General features: G+C 41.1%; 1 protein-coding gene and 1 long non-coding RNA gene across 5 annotated transcripts in view; one reads left to right on the top strand and one right to left on the bottom strand.

Annotated features, from left to right (window-relative positions):
* LOC122464005 overlaps positions 1-20,616 on the bottom strand; it is a 78,342-nt gene that overhangs the window by 2,542 nt on the left and 55,184 nt on the right. The window lies entirely within an intron of this gene.
* The window catches only part of LOC102941417 (P2Y receptor family member 8), a 52,496-nt gene that overhangs the window by 13,127 nt on the left and 18,753 nt on the right, over positions 1-20,616 (top strand). Inside the window, exon 1 of one of the 4 annotated variants that reach the window (XR_006287829.1) lies at positions 13,811-14,157. The exons of 1 other annotated variant lie outside the window; for it this stretch is intronic. The gene's annotated coding sequence lies outside the window, so the exon portion shown is untranslated. Of the gene's footprint in view, positions 1-13,810; positions 14,158-20,616 lie in introns of those variants that run through there. 2 more of the 4 variants (XM_007063231.4, XM_037899604.2) reach the window with 2 other exon arrangements.

Raw genomic sequence — 20,616 nt, 5'->3', positions numbered from 1 at the left:
ATTACATTCTGCTGATATAACTAAAATGTCTTTGATGGTAAAGTCATTGCAAGTACTTCACCTGGATTGTGGTTTTGTACCTTGTGTAAATAATTTCAATCAGCAATAACTAAGATAAATTCAGCTTCACCAGCAAAGACCCATTGGGCCAATATCTCCTGCTTTTCTATGAACCAAAGGCATTTAATGGTACAGCTGGAAACTAAGGCAAAGAACTAAGTACGTTAGTATTTGTATAGAGTGAGGTGGGAGATACTTGCAGATTAGTTGGAGGCTACTCTCTGCAGATAAAGCAGTTTTTTCCCCAGCCTCATTTGTGTGGGGGCACTGCAAAGTAGTAGTAGGCATAGGTGTCTGGATTATTTTAAAACAAATAAAATTTATTGTCCATATCCTGGGGAGAAAGCAAAGCAAATCCAGGTGGCAGAGTGAGATCTAGGCTGTTCAGCACAGAATCACACTGGATGAAGTACAAAGGAAACCAATGGCTGTGCATAACGATACTTATTTCTGCAGCAGAGAGGAACCTTCTGAAAACCACAGCAGCAGCGATTTTATTAGATCTGATATGAGCCAGGAAGAGAGACAAGATTGTGCTGTGAGAACAAGGCTGAACAGTGAACAACACATTGCTGTGGGCATGTGACGGAAAAGACAGAGCCATGGGAAAATAAGGGTAATAATTGAGTTGCACTGGGGAAAAAGCTGACCTTTTCTGAAGTCAGGTCTCCCTTCTGAGCCAATCCCAGGGCACATTTTCCCTGCTACCACCTGGAGGCCCACATAAGCCCTGGCCCTTAGTGGTATTCATGCTGAAAAACCTGTAGAATCACTGGGAGATCTGATTTTTCCTAGTCAAGGGTTTCAATTGTCGGAAGTGGTATGTTTGGAATGGAACTTATCTGCAGTTTTTATTTTAAAACTGTGCTTTCCTATTTCTCTCTATCATGACAATGCCCTGAACATGTAATACATCCCTTATGCCAAGGAATGAGAATAATAATTTAAGTTGGTACAAGGGGACATAACTATGAGCAATGGACATAATTCAGAAAGGGAGAACCTGGGCTGAGTATCAAAAAAAAACTTTATGTCAGCAAGATCCCTTGGACTGGAACAGTCTCTTCCAAGGGAAGTAATGGATGCCATATTACTTGAACCAGTTAAAGCTAGATTGGATGAAACAATAACCAAAATGTATTGTGGGGACAAAAGCTGAACTGGCAGGGGAATCCTAAGTATAGCTGGTTTGGAATGTATTTTGACAAAATACTTTTTCATCAGAAGAGTTTCTCAGTTCCAGGATAGAACTTCTGGTGAGGTGAGAGAGAGAGAGAGAGATATACCAGAATAGCCAATACTCCAAAGATTAGGGCACTCTGCCTGATTCAGAACAGAGACCCTACAGTCTATGTGAGCACCCTAACTACCAGGCTATAGGCTATGCTAGAGTAGGTCACTCACTCTCTCTGCCTCATGGTTTCCCCCCCCCCCCACAAAATATTTCTAAAGGTCTCATTCTAAAACCTCAAAATGTTTCCAAACATAATTCTTGGTTTCTGGCCAGCCCTGCTTATTAGGTCTATTCTGTCTGTGATTTCTATTGTTCCATGAGAGCTTGTGCAGATAAATGGAGATGGTATGTAACATGTTGAAAAGTTAGCCCTTAATATCTCTTTTAGCTTTTGATGAGCTCTCCTTGACTTCACATACTCAGTAGGCTTTATATCTCTTTTTAAAAAGGTGCTTGCGTGCCAGGAAGATTTATTTTTCATATTTACTTCATTGTGACAATTTATTAGAGTCTTCAGGGAGTTTAGCTCCAGAGTAGCTACAGATACTTTTGTCTGTAGAGTGGAACTGCAAGACAACTGAGGAGCTACAGCTCTTCACATATTGTTATAGTTGAGTTCTCTGACTCACCCCCTGATGGTTCTGTGGTCTACTAGTGCTCCTCTGGAAGGATAGACATTATTCCTATAGATTTACCAAAACATCAGGGGCCATATTGTCTGGCTTGCAAGCTGTGCTGAGCACAAGCCCAGTGGATGAGCGAGAAAGGGTGGCTTTAGGCAATCATTGTAGTGTCCCTGAGCATCAGTCAGATCATCACAGGCTATACTCCCCAGATAGTTTAGAGCAACATGAGGGTTGTCTCAATGGTGCCAGCAACTAGTGGCTCTCAGGCACCATTCCAGTAACTGGGGATTCCTATGGCATTGGGCTACCCTGGCCATACCTGTTTTCCCCTAGATATACTTGGAGGCCAGGAGGGGAGGGGGTGCAGGAGCTACTACAATGGTTCATTGCCACCAGAGAATTCCACTGTGTGGGGAAAATGTTCCACTGACTGCAACTGCAGGCTTTGGGGATGCTTTGTGTGGAACAGCAGCACAAAGCTGCCTTAACAGCCCAGAAAATCTGACCCCTGATTTTTTGTAGATAGCAGACATTGCAACATAATTTGCTTATGGTGAAAAAAGAGATGGTAGGTTTCTTCTCAATCCTTACTTTAAACTCCTGTATACTGAAACTTTCAACTTTTTTGACTGCATCAATGGGTTTCCCTCTAAAACACTCAGAGAAACCACCAACTAAACTATACTTTTCTATTCATTTAGTGACCACCTCCAGTTACAAGAATATGCGAAGTCAATGCATGCATATGTGTCATTACCATGCCTAGTGAATACGCCCACTCCACCACATAAAGATCAATGGAGTTCAGCCTAAAACAGAGGTTACAGTATGGCCCATTGTATCCACTGCTTCAGTTCTGCATAGCAAAGACTGGAACATATGAACGGATATCTTTTCATCAATCTAAATCAGCTACACTATATCGTTTATCCAGGCACTGGACATATTCATTGATAAAATAATTATGGGTAAAGAAAGTAATATATTTCTCCCTAAGGGATGCATTTAAATAGGCACTCAAATACCAATGTGATAAGTGCAGTAGAATAACCTAGATAGATAGAAAGAAAATTGAACTTGTGTGAGCTCAGAGTTATTATACTGCAGGACTCAAAGTTCAGATGAGCAAAACCAACATGTGTTATGTGCCTCTTTAACACCTCTTGTCTGGGTGATTTTCTTATTAAATTTAGCTTGTGGTGTACCGTGTAGCCAAAAGTTACTTAGACAAACAAACAGGTGATGAACACTGTATATATGAGCCAGATAACTTTATTTTGGTAGTGTTACTTTGTAACTGGAAAATGTGACCTTTTGTGACCTTTAATGTTATTGTGGGCAAAGTGAGAACAAGCAAAAAAGAACACACAAAAATGTATTAAACTAAATGAACTGCTTATATTCTTGGCTCATCTATAAAAAAAACCCTTCACACCTATTTTTCAGAGTAGCAGCCGTGTTAGTCTGTATCCGCAAAAAGAACAGGAGTACTTGTGGCACCTTAGAGACTAACAAATTTATCAGAGCATAAGCTTTCGTGGGCTACAGCCCACTTCATCGGATGCATAGAATGGAACATATAGTAAGAAGATATATATATACATACAGATAAGTTGGAAGTTGTCATACAAACTGTGAGAGGCTAATTAATTAAGATGAGCTATTATCAGCAGGAGAAAAAAACTTTTGTAGTGATAATCAAGATGGCCCATGTAGACAGTTGACAGAAGGTGTGAGGCTACTTAACTTAGGGAAATAGATTCAATATGTGTAATGACCCAGCCACTCCCAGTCTCTATTCAAACCCAAGTTAATGGTAAATAGTTTGCATATTAATTCAAGCTCAGCAGTTTCTAGTTAGAGTCTGTTTTTGAAGCTTTTCTGTTGCAAAATTGCCACCCTTAAATCTTTTACTGAGTGGTCAGAGAGGTTGAAGGGTTCTCCTACTGGTTTTTGAATGTTATGATTCTGATGTCAGATTTGTGTCCATTTATTCTTTTATGTAGAGACTGTCCGGTTTGGCCAATGTACATGGCAGAGGGGCATTACTGGCACATGATGGCATATATCACATTGGTAGATATGCAGGTGAATGAGCCCCTGATGGCATGGCTGTGATTAGGTCCTATGATGGTGTCACTTGAATAAATATGTGGAAAGAGTTGGCATCGGGCTTTGTTGTGAGGATAGGTTCCTGGGTTAGTGTTTTTGTTGTGTGTTGTGTGGTTGCTGGAGAGTATTTGCTTCAGGTTGGGGGACTGGTCTGTCTCCCAAGATCTGTGAGAGTGAGGGATCATTTTTCAGGATAGATTGTAAATCTTTGATGATGCGCTGGAGAGGTTTTAGTTGGGGGCTGAAGGTGACAGCTAGTGTCGTTCTGTTATTTTCTTTGTTGGGCCTGTCTTGTAGTAGGTGACTTCTGGGTACTCTTCTGGCTCCGTCAATCTGTTTTTTCACTTCAGCAGGTGGGTATTGTAGTTTTAAGAATGCTTGATAGAGATCTTGTAGGTGTTTGTCTCTGTCTGAGGGATTGGAGCATCACACAACAAAAACACATGGCATTAAGAAGTCATTACCCTGAAACAGAAGTTCATACTGTGATAGACCCCAAGAGTCATTCCCTGGTCCAGGAATTTCCTATTAGCATGGGAAGAAAAGAAATCCAGGATGGCAGGCAACACTAAAGTCTTGAGATTAATATGGAGATGTCTCTGAGTTTTCTCACTGACTGCCCGAGAGCAAGGTTGGACCCTTGTAGGAATAAGTTATGCAGGTATTTCCAATTAGTTACACTCTGATGCACCCCAGAACAGCAATGCCAAAACACAAGGACATTGAGCAAAACATGAAGATAGGTGGAATCAACACATATAACAACCATGAATCAGTTAAGTCAGAAACAGTCTGAAGAAAACATCATCATAGTCCAAATGGCAGGTGTGTAGCAGCAGGTCCTGAGTAACTGCACACACCTAGTCCTATGTGCACGTACACACAGGAACTGGAACACTGAGTTCAGGGAGCAAGGCCCAGGAAACGAACAGGAACAGGGAGCAGGAAGCAGTAAGCAGGGGAAGCAGCAAAGCAACACGCACACACACACACCAGTCATCACAATTTCCTTCTCTTTTCCCCAGAAGTTCAGCGGTATTTTACCAGGGGCACCTGGGGATCCTGGGACTGTCAGTTCTGCCTCTGATTCAGCTCAGGGGGTGGATGAGGTTGCTGTGGTGCCAAGTTCCCAATTAGCCACATGACCTCGTCGTATGGAGAAAGACTGTCCTCTTCCCTCCCTGTTCCTCTCCCAGTATAGGCAAGATATCTCGCTGGTATCTCCGTGTGGTACTCAGACTTGCCACACTCCAGACCCTAACATATCACCAGCAAGGTTTGAAGATAGATAACTGCAGCCCCACACAACTGCAGCTTTTTCAGAATCAGCAGCCCCTGACTCACTGGTATCTTTCCTGTACCGTGGTAAGAAGCAAGAACCTCTGGATAAATGTGTGCCCCTGGTAAAATACCGCTGAACTTCTGGCACGAGTTGTTTGCTAAGAAGAACAAAACAAGTGAGAAACTGCCACCAACAATGGCCTCCTTCAGGCAGCTCCCAAAACATGCAAATTATCAGTCACCCATATGGACTGATGCAACAGGCCAGTATCTTCAAGTACCCTCTGCCAGTAATGGATGGGTGCTAGGACAGCTTGCTCCTAAAACAATGTTGCTGTCACCTGCTCCAGAAGCCATCTTCACATTTGTGCAGAGTGGCTGTGAGAGTACCTGTGCAACAAAGAGATTCAAATGCCACAGGGAAGATTTAGTGTGTTGTGATGCATGCAACTGTGACAGTCAGGAATGTAGCAACAGCGTATTGAACACATCAGACACAGATTCTGAGGGGGAGTAGAAATGTTTCAACTATCTGCTAAATACCGTGACTGTTTTTCTGCAATATAGCTCAAAGGGGAGCTGCATTAGAAATTCATTAATTCATAGTTATATGTAGGGGTTACATGAGAGTACATGCCTGTACTTCGTTATTCACACAATATATTCATACAAGACATTCTACGGCCCTCCTACTAAGCGTCACTACAGTTATAAATACCGTACATGTATTGTCAGTGTATTCAGTGATAGAAGATATTTACAGTTGTATGATGTGTGCTTAGACTTATGTCTTCTGCTGAGCAGATAACATTAAAAATGGTTTATAATTAGGAGTAGGGGGCCTTGTTATCTGCATAACTTCATACAAATAGCAGATAGAACAACTTTTCTTAGATCAGTCCATTCTACAAATAATGACAAATACATTGATGTATTACATAATATTAACAAGCTCATGCTGTCGTGTGACTACAGACTTTTGCTTTAACTGAAGACAACACACACCAATCATCACACAATTAAGGGTGAAAAAGCCCTCTACACCACCGCACTCCACACAGTAGAAGGGTCAGCCACATCCAGTAGTTAGGGTGCTAGTCTGAGACCCATGTTCGAGTCCCTACTCTGCCAAAGACTTCCCATGTGACCTTGAGGAAGATACTAAGTCTCTCTGTGCCTCAGTTCCCTGTCTGCAAAATGGGGATAGTAGTACTTCTCTGTCTCAGGAGGGTGTTGTGAAGATGAATATATTAAAGATTGTAAGGTGCTCAGCTACTTTTGTAACAGGGAGAGTGCCTTAGTTAGATATTTGTTTTGTGCTGTTCACTTTTTATTGTTTTGTCTTTTTACCAAGTACATTATAAAGTCCCTTGATGCCTCAGTTTTCCCATCTGTAAAATGGGATAGTGATGCTTACCTGCTTTGTAAAAGGATTTGAGATCTGCTGATGAAAAGTACTGTGTAAGAGTGAGGAATTATTATTACTATTGATTAAGTGCCTCAAATGTATAGTTATTGTGAATACATATGTGCTCTCAATATATATTTTTATAGTGTACAACAAAAAAATCTCAGCTGTACACTATTTTGGGGCACTCCAAAATGGAGCCCCCTAACTGGAGATATACAGTGTCTGATTTTCATGGTGCTGAGTACCACAGCTTCTAGTGACTTTGATTGGAATTGTGTGGTCTCAATTCCTCTGAAAAATCAATTAAGCATCCAAAATTAGAGGCAACATTAAACATTTGACTTATATGTCTGTAACTTCAGGTGCAAAGCTCTATAAAGACTAATGAAGTACTTCTGTGTAGTAGTGGTCGGATATGTGACCATTATAGAAAACATTCTGGACCAGGCTGTGCCTTAATTCTACATGGATGCACAGGGCAGGACAGGGCACAAGAAGGCTCTTACCCCTCCTCAGGTCCTTGCTTAGAAGGAGAGCACACAGTAGGTATGTCTACACTGCAATTAGACACCTGTGACTGGCCTGTGCCAGCTGACTCAGGATCACGGGATTCAGACTCAGGGGCCCTTTAATTGTGGTGTAGATGTTACGGCTTGGGTTGAAGCCTGGGCTCTAGGACCCTGTGAGGTGGGAAGGTCCAGAGCATGGGCTCCAGTCTGAGCCCAAATGTCTACACTGCAATTAACAGCCCCACAGCCTGAGCCCTGCAAGCCTGAGCCAGGTGGCACAGGCCATATAGAGGTGTCTAACTGCAGTGTAGACATACCCCCTAGAGTCCTTGTTCTCAGAACGCAAAGCCCCAGCCAGGCTAGGGCTTCTGCTGTTTATAGCCTCTTCAGAGGGAGCAGCTAAAGGTGGGACTATGCTCCACAATGACCAGCAGAGCTGTCTGGGTGCAGACTATATCCTGTCCGAGAGAGACTCAGCAGCCACACTCCCAGGAGTGTTCAAAGGTATTATGTTTGCTTGAGGTACAATACATCCTGGAGACCTAGTTGACAGCATGCATTTTCACACACACACACACCCAATGTGGTCTGATGGCAATAGGCCACAATCAGTTCCTCTCTGTTTCCTTTGTGCTGATTGCACCTTCCATCCAGATGTCTCTTAGCACCCATTTCTTTTAGAAGGTTGTTGTTTCTTTTTAGAACACTAATGTTTCCTCTTCATCTCATCAAAACAGTGTATTGTTACAGGGCAAATATATGGATCAGAATTTTTGTTTCACATGCTCTTAAAAATAATAACCTGGCTAGGCTACAGCTATCAATAGGCAAAATTTTGCTTTTAGATCCACACAGCAGCTCTTATTGCTCATATGCTGCTCTTCCAAGGGAACAGCAATATATGTTGTAAGGGAACATTTTGAAGCCCATTATCCACTACACTTACATGACATGCAAATTCCACTTGTATTGCAAACAATGAATACTTAGAATGTGACTCCCCATAAATGGCTTCCAGTGTGTATTCTGAGTACAGGTGAGTTTTCCTTATATACTGACATTGGGACCAAAACTAATTAATTCTTCCCCTTAAGTATCTCAGATCAGTAGTTTATCTCTTGCTGTCTCTTATAGCAATGCTGATTTTTCTGCTGATTTTCCTTTTATGGAATTATATAACCATTTTAAACAAGCCACTACAGACTCAGGGCCCTCTTTCTTCTGCTTCTACAAATTTATTTCCTTCTGTTTCTTGAGAGGAAGAGTCTTTAATGAGCTAGAACAAACATAATTTAAAAAAAAACAATGCCAGACACCTATGCAGGAAGAAAAATGCTTACCATTCAAATAAGCACACACAGAGGTATATGACAAGCTGTCAAAAAATTAAGGGTACCCCTCTGTTTTCGAGAAGAGTGAATATGATCAAATTAAAACGGAAGACGTATTTGGAGCTTCAATCAAAGGTAGGAAATAGAGGCTACTCAGTTTCACCCACCAGTGAAAATTATCCAAAACAAGAATGATGATTCACAGAATGGTTGTATCAGTATTGGCTCTCTCTCATACATGCCCACTGCAGGGACAGTACAAATGCTGTTCCATCTCTAGGGGCCACCAGTACACATATTTTAAATAATCAAATTTGAGCCCTGTCTTTTTTTTTTTTTTTACTGACCAAAACTCTCCAGTCTGAGGCATGTGCAACAACCAATGACATGGAGTAACTTTCATGAAAAGCATCCTCTAAGTAGGTTTCAGAGTAACAGCCGTGTTAGTCTGTATTTGCAAAAAGAAAAGGAGGACTTGTGGCACCTTAGAGACTAACCAATTTATTTGAGCATGAGCTGTCGTGAGCTACAGCTCACTGTAGCTCACAAAAGCTCATGCTCAAATAAATTGGTTAGTCTCTAAGGTGCCACAAGTACTCCTACCCTCTAAGTACCGTACTTACTAACAGAAAACATCAGAATGGAACTGAGCACAAAGAATAAAATCATAAACAGAGAAACAGGTCACACTTTCACAAGAAGTGATACTGTGAGACCCCAGTGATAAAATGAACTCTGTGGGGGAGAGGGGCTTCTGCACCCATGGGGTGCTCATTGTAGGATTTGCCTATACAAAAACTTGACAACTGATAGGCTGCTCGTGTGCTGAGACCACCACCTGACCGATATGATCTCATTGTTTCCTTGTCCTCCCCTATCTGTCTGTATCCATCTGTTGTCTCTTGTTTTATAGTCAGATTATAAATTCTTGAGGACAGTGGCTGTCTTTTTTGTTCAGTGTTTGTATAGTGCCTACCACAACTGGGTCCTGGTCCATGACTAGAGTTCCTAGATGCTACCATAATAAAAATAATAACTAATGAGTCAGATTCATTTGTTGCTAGCTGCATATATCTATCATTTGAACGAATGTCATTGTAACTAGTTCTGCTTCTTAGAGAGATTAATTGGGTTCTGCATAGCAGATATGTTGTGGTACTTACTGCTGTTCAAATTAACAAGTGTGATGGGCAAAGTAAAGTGGCTTTTGCATCTGATTGGCCTGTTCTACCGCAAGCTGACTGCTGCATGGAACCTTTCCTAGCCAGTTCTACAGAAACTCCATGCTGAAGTCAATAGAGAGAGAAGAGCCATTACTAATATCTTTCTAAAAGATGTGCTGTAGCTCATCCAGAAGTTACGAGTCAAAGCAGAAATTACTGCATGAAATTCTATGGGCTACGTTATACTGGAGGTCAGGCTAGATCATAAAGGTTCCTTCTGGCCTTCAACTATGAATCTATAATGCTCTGACCTCTCCCTGCACATCACTAAACCCTGTTCTTTGTTATTAAAATGCTGTTTTTACAAGACAGCAGGAAGTACTTGATCTTTGCTTGAATACAAATGCCATCTCTTAGCTGCTTTTACAGGAGGAATCGCTATCAGCATAGCTCAGTTTAATCTGTTATTTTGACACTTGGTCACTCTAGGCAAAGGTGTGTGCTATAGGTAGGCTAAGAAACAAACAACTTCTGTAGCTCTTCCGTGAAGTTAAAATTAGCAATTGCTGGAACAGAACTTCCTGCAAAGATGAATAATGAAAATGGGGTGGAGGGGAAGTTAGACAAACTGTCTCTCTTTTGATGTTTTTCTGGGGTTTCTCTGGCATGGTCTACTTTTTTAAAAATGCACTAGTTTAACTAAATGGATTTTATGTCGGCCAGCAATGCAGGCCCCTAATACAGACACGCTTAAGCAAAGCTAAACATGTACTTCAACCAACTTAAACCAGTGTAGCTTGCATCAGTAAATAACCAATTTAACCAAATTGATTTAAGCCAGGTTTAAACTGGTTTAAGTGCATCTACATTAGAGGATTCTATCAGTTTAACTAAATCGATTTAGTTAGTTTGTTACAATTTTTCTAGTATAGGCAAACCCTCTGGCTTAACCAAACAGAGAAATGGGTAAATATTAGCTTCCCATGTCACCCCTCACTTCATTGAAATCCCTCCTGAAACCCACTTCTTCTACAACCTTTAACCCATATCAATATAACTCTAGCACCACACCATACAATAGTCTTAAAAAGTTATCCTTAGAGCCAGTCAAAAGCCAAAATTTTCTTCCACAACAAATTCCAAAATTCTGGGAGGGAAAAAAAAAGTTTCAAAACAAAAAGTAGAATTATCAAAACTTCCAAGGAAGGGAAAAATCTGGGGATAAAAGGGGGGGAGGGGTTAGAAATAATAGAAATGTTTCGTTTTGAAACCTGGCAGCCCAAGCTCTGAGGCCTCCTGCTTCAGATGTGGCTCCTTGAGTTTTCAGGCTCCCAGCTCTGTGGTAGGGAGCTGGGAAGTCCCCAGAGCTTTTAGCTTGAGCTGGGGTTCTCAAGGATTCTGTTTCCTGCTGCAGAACCAGGAGTGAACTGCTCTGCTCCCCCTTTAGGCTTCTCCTCCAGCTTGTGCATGCCCAGCACTTGTGGTGGGGTGGAGGGGCACAGGCCCAGAGCAGCTGCTTAATCCCTTCCTCTGCTGTGTGGGGTTTGTACCCTCTATGACAGAAGTCAAAAGGCACATCCCTGACACAAAGGCCGCCCCCTGGCCAAATTTCAAGTCCATACTCCAGAGCATGGGGGTGCTAGAGTTCTCAAAGAATAAGTTGCCAGAGAGAATTTAACATGAGGTAAACAGTGTATTTTTCCCTAGCCTGATTCTCAGAAATTGCTGAATTGTTTTGACTGAAATTAAAACACACACTACAAACCCAAATAAAATAATCAGCCTGAGGCAGACACCCAATATGGAAAACTGCAGTCCAAATGGTTAAAATTTGGCAAAGTTATACCCTACAGAAAACAGCGTGTCATAATGGGAAATGTCAAGCAATCTAGTAACATGTGGTATATATAAATTCACACATGCAGATAATCTCTTGTTCATGCAGACTTCCTGTCTGACCTTGGGCAAATCACATAATCTCCCAGTGCCTCCGTTCATCTGTTCAACAGAGAAAATACTTTCCTACTTAACAGGGTAGTTGTGAAGATAAAATCCATTAATGATTGTGATATGTGTTATAAAGAAAGGCATAGAAGTGCCTATAAAGATATTCAAATCACCAAAAGGAAGATAACACATTATGGCACAGTGCTCATGGGGATACCAATCTCTCTCCAGACCAACCCCTGCTGTGTAGGAGTTGGTGAAAATATTATAGGCTATCTATAGCTTCCATCAACTTTCTCATGACTATTGGAATTACTATTCTTTGACAATCAATACTACTGACTTTTACAGTAACAGCATCTAGAAAAAGAAGAGATTTATGTGCTGGCAGTAAGAGGGGTGAGTGAATCTAGAAACGTTACACAGTTTGGAGATCTGAAGTGGAACATGAGTTCTTTCTTGCATGCTCAGTTTGAGGTTGTAGAGTTCAGGGATCTTTTGGGACAGATGTATTAAAGTGTGGTGGTTTGTTTACCATGTCAGCTGATTGCACCTTACAATGTATGGCAGACCTGAACATGACTGGTTTAAATGAGATTGAATTTCTTCCCCATTTGTATCCCCTAGCTCCGTTTGAGTCTGGACAGGTTCTTTACCAGCCCTTGTTGTCAGTAAGATTATTTAGGCTGGTTTGTGGAAAGGTAAAGAGCATATAGGAAACACAAAACAGACCAATGTGAAATGAGTTTTAGACAAAATTAAAATATTTGACATTTATGTCGATCCTTTCATTATAGAGGATTCAAAAACACATTACAAAGCATATACATACACTCTAAAGAGGAGATTTCCAAAGGTATAAATAAAGGTGCCTAACTCCTACTAGTAATACCTAGCTCTCATATAGCACTTTTTCATCAGTAGATCTCAAAATGCTCTACCAAGGAGGTCAGTATCATTAGTCTCATTTTACAGATGGGGGAATTTAGGCACGAGAGATGAAATGACAGATCTAAGGTCTCCCAGCAGGCCAGTGATTAAAGTGGGATTAGAACCCAGATCTCCTGAGTTAAGTCAAGTGTGCTAACCACCAAGACACAATGCAGACAACCAGAGGGCAACAGACAACTTGTACACAGACTACCACACAACCATGGGGGTATGGGACATTTTTAGCCAAGGACATAAAAGAAACCCCTTATCTCATAAAAGGATGGCATCATTAGGGCAAGATTATGATTTATGGGCACTGTCCTGCATTAGGGACAGAGTGATGGCTCCGGTGCCTCTGCAGTAGCTCCTGGAGGAATTGTACCCCACAACAATCCCCAGATCTGTGTGTCACACAAATGGAGCACACGTTGCTCCATCCTTTAAGAGAAAACAGTGAAGCAAACCAGTGTCATAATTAGAGCTAGTTATAAATATTCCACTGGAACGTTTTTCCAGGAGAAAATGTTGTTTGATTGAAATCAAAAATTTTCTGAGGGTATGTGTCAATTTTGGCAAAGTTTTGTTTTTAAAAAATGAAAACCAGATGTCCCACTTTGAGGTTATTGGAGCAGCGGATTTCGAGTTTTCATTTTGAAATGACATTTTGGTCATTTGAAAAATATATATATTATAAAGTAAAAATTAGAACAAAATCAGTTTTATCAAAACAAAATATTCTGATTGAAACAAAACCACTTGTTAGAACATTCTGTTTTGTAGAAAAAATTGAAATGTTTTGGTTTTGTTCTGATTTGAATGAAAAAAAATCAAAATCTTGGCATATTTTGAAGAATAGACATTCCGTTCTCCAACCAGCTCTACATATAACAAGCACAATACCTAGCGCTCCACTTCCCTAGTTGTTGTCAGTTGCTATTGCTTCGTATGTGCTGTCGTAAAAATGAGTCTTGAGGAAGGATTTGAAGGAAAAGAGGGTAGCAACTTTGCAGATTTTTCATGGAGTTTTTCACTGCACAAAAAGGCCAGTTTAGGAGAATGATAGAAACATATCTGAACTCAGAAAGATATTTCAAAAGCAGAAATATGTGGTTCCTTTTCTGACTTGACTACACCCAGTACACTAAAAACCTATTCACAGTTTACAGGTTTCATACAAGATAAAAAAGAATGGAAGAATCTCGGTATTACAAAATCCACAGAGGGGAAAGATATTCACAATGAATCAAGCATTTGTCATACACCGTGAATATTTGCCAGGGCTACTATTGGCATCCCACTGCACCATAAAGTAATGAATAAATTTAGATTAGAAAGAGGATTTTTCGTTTTATGTCTGGGGAGGAAACAATGTTTATCCTTTTAGGACATATTATTGAGTTGTTGTGATCTATGTGTCAAAAAGTCAAAGTATGAAGAAGGAAGTAGGTGTTGCAATATAGTGTGCACGTTTACTATTGAACCACTTGCAGAAAATTTGTGGTCAGTCAGACTGCACAGCTTCAGATTATCGGATGTGGATGAGGAATCAGGTAAGATATATAAATCTTTTGGACATAAGTCACTTGAAGAAGGAGTTCCTACTAGAGTCAAACAACAAATCCTGAGAATAGCTGAGTTGCAGCAATATTTTGTAACAGTTCAGATTATAGCTTTGTTATGTGCTTTATTTTTAACTATGCAAGGCTAAATCTTGGGGTTTGTGCCCAGTTTTTACTCAGTCCTTGATCAGGCAAACTGCCCTCAAAGTCAATGGAAGTTTGCTTGAGTAAACACTTAGTAAGGATGTTGGACTTTCGCATTTGGTCCATTGAATTTAAGGGAGTTAGTTTTACTCTTCTAATATAATTCTTGTAAATGCACATGCTTGATTTTACAGTGAGTATTGTAACATGGGCATAAGTACTCACGGTATTTCAAGTGATAGCGCATTATGATTCTGTTGGATGTCTAAGGTTTTTTAGTTAACTTTACAGATCAGAGGGTCTATTTTGCTGTATAAGTCTGCAAATAATTCCCATTTGTTCTGAGTTATGTGCATGCATGAAAGGTGGGATTTATGCTAAAAAAAAAATAAGCTCAACCTTTGGTTCTTTTCTATTTCTAACTGAACAAATCATTGTGGAAACATGATTTCACACACCAGTTAATTACAAAATACACGTTATTTCTGAGAAATGTACATAGCTCTGCTGCAATATTACCCCATTATGTATTTCCATGCTTTGATTGGTCAGTATTAATTTATTAATAATTATTTTACAGTGCCCAAAAGTCACATAAATCCTTTACATATGTATATATTTAGATACACATTGTTTTAAAAGACCTGAGGTAGAATTAAAAAAAAACAACTTATATTACTTAGGTGCTTAAGTCACTTAAACACTTTAAAAAAATACCCCTAGTCCCTCTCCAAAGGGCTTCTGACCTAAAATTTAGACAAGATACAAATGATAGGAACAGATAATAGGTGAGGACCAGGACCTACAAAAGAAGGTCAAACAGTTACTTAGATTTGTTATGTGTTATGTCGTTGTGGGTTTGCTCTATATACTCACAGATGTATACTTTTGCTTTAACTGTTTACACACTAAGGTATTTTAAAATATTTTTATTTTGTGCGAGGTGGACCGGTGGGAACCGTTACAATGAGGAATTGAGCTGGTAGGAGGGAGAGAAGGTGGGGTAAATATGTTATGAAAATAACAGATTTTTAAGTTCTCTGGCAATTTTGAAAAATCCAAAAAAGTTTGTTTTTTAATGTTTTAAAATATTTTATATACAATTAAAGAAAACTTTGAAATGAAAATTCATTACATTTCTTTTCAAAAACATCAAAACAAAACATTTTAGAGGGTCTTTTTTATTTGATTTTTTTTTCAAAACAAACTGATTAAATTGATGAGAATTCGTGAAAATGTTTCTCTTGGCTTTCCAGCCTCTTTGGAGCTTTGTCAGGGAGTTTGAGCAGTTCTGTTTGTTGGCCTACCTCAGAAAACCCAGTGATGCAAAGCTTATTAGAATCTGAGAAAGTATAACACTAGGGCCTGATCCTGTTCTCACAGACTGATGGGAAAAATCCTATTGACTGGATTGGGAGCAATATCAGACAGCTCATTTCTGATCGGCATTGGGTCACTTCTCCCTGTTCCTTTAGAAAGTGATGTCTTTTTCTGTTAAAAGAGTTAGTTTTAAAAACAAGTTAGTTTTAGGGCATATTGTATGACTTTGAATTTAATCATTTTTAAAGATACAGAGGAAAATACTTTATTTTCTTTTGGCCTACTGTGGTTTACTCTAAATTAGGACATAATTCCCCACGCAGGGAAAACAGCGCAGAAAAAAGGCCAGAAAACAGATTCATGCACTATCTGGTCTGCAGAAGAAATTCATTTATAACAGTTTCTCACCCTATAGAATCATGTATTCTACTTAAGTATAATTGACAAGCTCTATCTGATGTATGCAGTATAGCTGTAGCCGTGTCAGTTGCAGAATATGAAAGAGACAAGGTGGGTGAGGTAATATAATCTATTGGACCAACTTCTGCTGGTGAAAGAGAGAGATAAGCTTTCTAGCTACACAGAGCTCTTCTTCCTGTCTGGAAAGGAACTCCCTGCCTCACAGCAAAATGCAAGGAAGAACAGATTGTTTAGCACAAGCAGTTAGCACATATTGTAAGGAACCATTCAAGATAGAGTGGGCAGTTAATACTTCTGTAGTCACAGGACAAAAAGAGAGGGTTAGAGGGTTACAGATTGTTGCAATAATAAGCCATAGATCCAGAGTCTCAGTTCAATCCATGATTTGGTGGTATATTACATCAATCTGTAACCCACTAACCTTGAATGGTCCCTTACAGCAGTGGTGGGCTGGACCGGTGTGTTTACCTGACATGTCTGCAGGTTCGGCCAATCGCGGCTCCCACTGGCCACGGTTCGCCGCTCCAGGCCAATGGGGGCTGCGGGAAGGGCGGCCAGCACATCCCTTGGCCTGCGCTGCTTCCCGCAGCCCCCATTGCCCTGGAGCAGCGAACTGCGGCCAGTGGGAGCCGCAATCGGCTGAACCTGCAGACGCGGCAGGTAAACAAACTGGTCCGGCGTGCAAGGGGCTTTTCCTGCACAAGCGGCGGACCAGCTTTGAAAACCACTGCCTTACAGTATGTGCCAACTACTGACGCTAAACAATCTGTTCCACCTTGCATTTTGCTGTGGTGCTGGGAGTTCCTTTCCCAGACCTGAGGGAGAGCTCTATGCGGCATGAAAGCTTCTCTCTTTCACCAACAGAAGTTGGTCCAATAAAAATTTTATTAAAGCTAATGTTAAAAAAAATTATATCATACATAGGTTGGAAAAAGAGTGTCTCTACGTCTGGGTGTAGTGCTTAGATTATCTACAAATACAAAGTTAGTTTTTTAAAAATCATATGACACACAGAGTACATAATCAGCAATAACCCAAATTTAGGTGAACAGATTTCACAATACAGTTTAGATATTAGAATCCGAATACTCGGGTACATCACTCATGAAAAATTGTACAGAGATTTGTTTGGTTTGGTTGTGGAAAGCAAAATATATCAATGAGTGGAGATTGTCCCTCAGGGCACGTCTTCACTGGCAACGTTGAAGCGCTGCCGCGGCTTGTGGCTTGTGTAGTCGCGGCAGCAGTGCTGGGGGAGAGGTCTCCCAGCATTCTAAAAAAACCCACCTCCACGAGGGGCGTATCTACCAGCACTGGGAGTGCGGCTCCCAGCACTGGTGCACTGTCTACACTGGCACTTTACAGCGCTGAAACTTGCAGCGCTCGGGGTGTGTTTTTTCACACCCCTGTGGGAGAAAGTTGCAGCACTGTAAAGTGCCAGTGTAGACAAGCCCTTAGTAATTGAGAATTAGGTTGGTTGTCCATTTAGAAAGTACAATCCATGAGGAAAATATTTGTTACCTTCCTCACTGCGCTTCTCATCTGCACTCCAGCTCATCCTTCCGGTATTGCCAATGTCCAGTGATGTCTTGAATATACATGAGCCTTGGTGGCAGTCAACTTTTCCCCAGTGTGAAATTGAGTATAAAATGCTACCATCCGATTCAGGAGCAATTTACACTCATTTTGCAATTCTTTCACCCAGATGTAAATGACTATTCACAGCAATGGGGAATCTAGCCCCCAGTCTTTCAGGAAATCCCGAAGAGTTTGCAGTAGCTTTCTCCACATGGTACACTGGGTTGTGCAGAGTTCCTTGATTCCTACTGAACCCCTGGAAACCCCTTCCTTGACAAACAAGGAGGAAAAGTGTGTTTGAGTGTGATGTTGAGCAGAACAGAAATAATGTGCATGCTGACTCCAAAATGGGTTGTTATGCAGCTCACTTGGAGTCTAGATTTCACTTTAACCCCAATCCTAGTTGTGTTATTGCTAATGGGTGACTGAAGTGATGGGTGAATGAAACATACTAGGCTACATGTCCCAGGTCAAAGGGCAGGACTGAGGCCCCAGAGTGGGTGACCGGAATCTATCTGAATCATGCCTGTTTTGTTTTTAAAATGAAAAAAAGGTTTCACTTCAGTGAAGAAGTCACTTTGAGACACAGCAAAAACAATGGGGAGCCCTTGTGGCACCTGAGAGACGAACCCATGTATTTGGGCCTCAGCTTTCGTGGGCTAGAACCCACTTCATCAGATGCATGGAGTGGAAAACACAGTAGCAGCAATATATACACACATAGCACATGAAAAGATGGGAGTTGCCTTAGCAAGTGGGTGGGGGGGGTCAGTCTAACGAGACAGTTCAATTAACAGTAGAACAACAAGAAGGATGTGGATAAATTGGAGAGAGTCCAGCGAAGGGCAACAAAAATGATTAGGGGTCTAGAGCACATGACTTATGAGGAGAGGCTGAGGGAGCTGGGATTGTTTAGTCTGCAGAAGAGAAGAATGAGGGGGGATTTGATAGCTGCTTTCAACTACCTGAAAGGGGGTTCCAAAGAGGATGGCTCTAGACTGTTCTCAATGGTAGCAGATGACAGAACGAGGAGTAATGGTCTCAAGTTGCAATGGGGGAGGTTTAGATTGGATATTAGGAAAAACTTTTTCACTAAGAGGGTGGTGAAACACTGGAATGCGTTACCTAGGGAGGTGGTAGAATCTCCTTCCTTAGAGGTTTTTAAGGTCAGGCTTGACACAGCTCTGGCTGGGATGATTTAACTGGGACTTGGTCCTGCTTCGAGCAGGGGGTTGGACTAGATGACCTTCTGGGGTCCCTTCCAACCCTGATATTCTATGATTCTATGATTCTATGAACAAGGGAGGAAAAAATCATTTTTGTAGTGGTAATGAGGGTGGTCCATTTCAAACAGTTGACAAGAAGGTGTGAGTAACAGTAGGGGGAGATTAGTATGGGGAAATTAGTTTTTATAATGACCCGAAATGCCTTTTCCGTCGCTGAACTTGGCAGGACAGACATACTGATAGTTTGCATCATCAAAACCATAGAAGTGGAGATTTTCATAAGATAAAGAAGAGGAACAGCAGCTGAAATGAATTTAGAAATGGACAGGTTGTAATGACATATATTAATGATATTACCTATTTTCGTTTATTTCAGAGACTCTCATACACTCTGGAGATATTGCTATCCAAATGGAATGCATTCATGGTTCTGATAAAAGCAGTTCATCGTGAAGTTTGTCCCTATAACGGCACAGTTATACCAACACAAATGTTATTTTATAGTATTATGATTACATCTGCAGTTAGGCATGGCATCCTAATATCCTGTACGCTTTGTTCAGTGTGCTGGATAGCTTTATCACCCATTAGAGATACTGCATTGTGCTGATAAACTTTGTGTAGCTTATTCAGAGATTAAAATGTCTCTGCAGGTAACTTCAGGGGAAGAATTCTAGACATTCAGGCTATGTCATCAGTGCAAAAAAGGTGTGTTTTTACCTAGGTAGTTAACTCCTAGCTATCTCGCTGCAAAATCCCAGTGGATACAAGGCACTGTAGTTTTTATCTCAGTGTAACTAGTCGAAGTCAACCCCTAGTGGGAGGTATAGGGTTGACCTCAACTAGCTACATCTAGGTAAAAACTATCGGTGCCTTATGCCACACAACCTAGGTAGAGCTCCCCTTAGCTGGATACTCATCGGGGTTCTGTGTTTGAGTCCCAATACACAAGACCCATGTGCTCTAAGTAGGCTATAGCCTTGTCTCTCTCCCCTTGGCCTGTCTGGCACAATTTCTAGGCATAGGCTCCCTGTCTGTTACTCCTTTGTGGAAATGGGACTCCAGGGCCAGTGCTGACACCCAGACTCCCCAGTAGCTTAATCACTCCCTTTCCCAGAGCTCTGATCTTATGGGTGCTCTGGGTTTACAGTTCACCTCTTCAGGGACACTTGATAGTGGAAGCACATAACAGACACAAAGGTTTGGTCAGGGCTCCTCCAAACCAGTCCCTTTTTACATTGGTTAGCACAAGAAATACACCGATCCAGGTAAAACAGTAACACCTGTATGCATTTCCCTGCCTCATTTTCTTTACGGCTCTTGAGCATTCTTGGGGTTGAAGTCAGAGTCCTCTAAGTGTTCCAGGATCCCACCTCCTGCATGTGATTTCTGCACATGAAAGTATGCCCCTCTGTTACTCTCTCCTGCCTTCCTGCCCATGGCTTCTCCTCTGGAGCATGCAGTCTTTCTGGTCACTTCTCCCTGTATTTCTAGCTCTAAAATAGCTGGTGACAGAGGCTTTCTTTTATAACCGCCAGACCTCTTTGTCAGGTGACTCACAGATCAGCCCCAGCAGGCGATCAGAGTCCCCTACCAAATAATTTCTTGCTTAATTACCATCCCCCAATAGTTCAGACTTGAAAAACCTGGTTTGCCCTGGGCAGTAGCCATCTCTTTATCCAAGGGGGCTCCATTTGAATGGACATTCATCAAAATGTAACAATCCTATACTGTTAGTTCTGTGCCAGGTGAAAGAATTTTT

This window comes from Chelonia mydas, chromosome 1, assembly GCF_015237465.2.
Source record: "Chelonia mydas isolate rCheMyd1 chromosome 1, rCheMyd1.pri.v2, whole genome shotgun sequence".
NCBI lineage: Eukaryota > Metazoa > Chordata > Testudines > Cheloniidae > Chelonia > Chelonia mydas.
The sequence above is the reverse complement of the archived record's forward strand: the minus strand, read 5'-3'. Positions and strand labels throughout refer to the sequence as shown.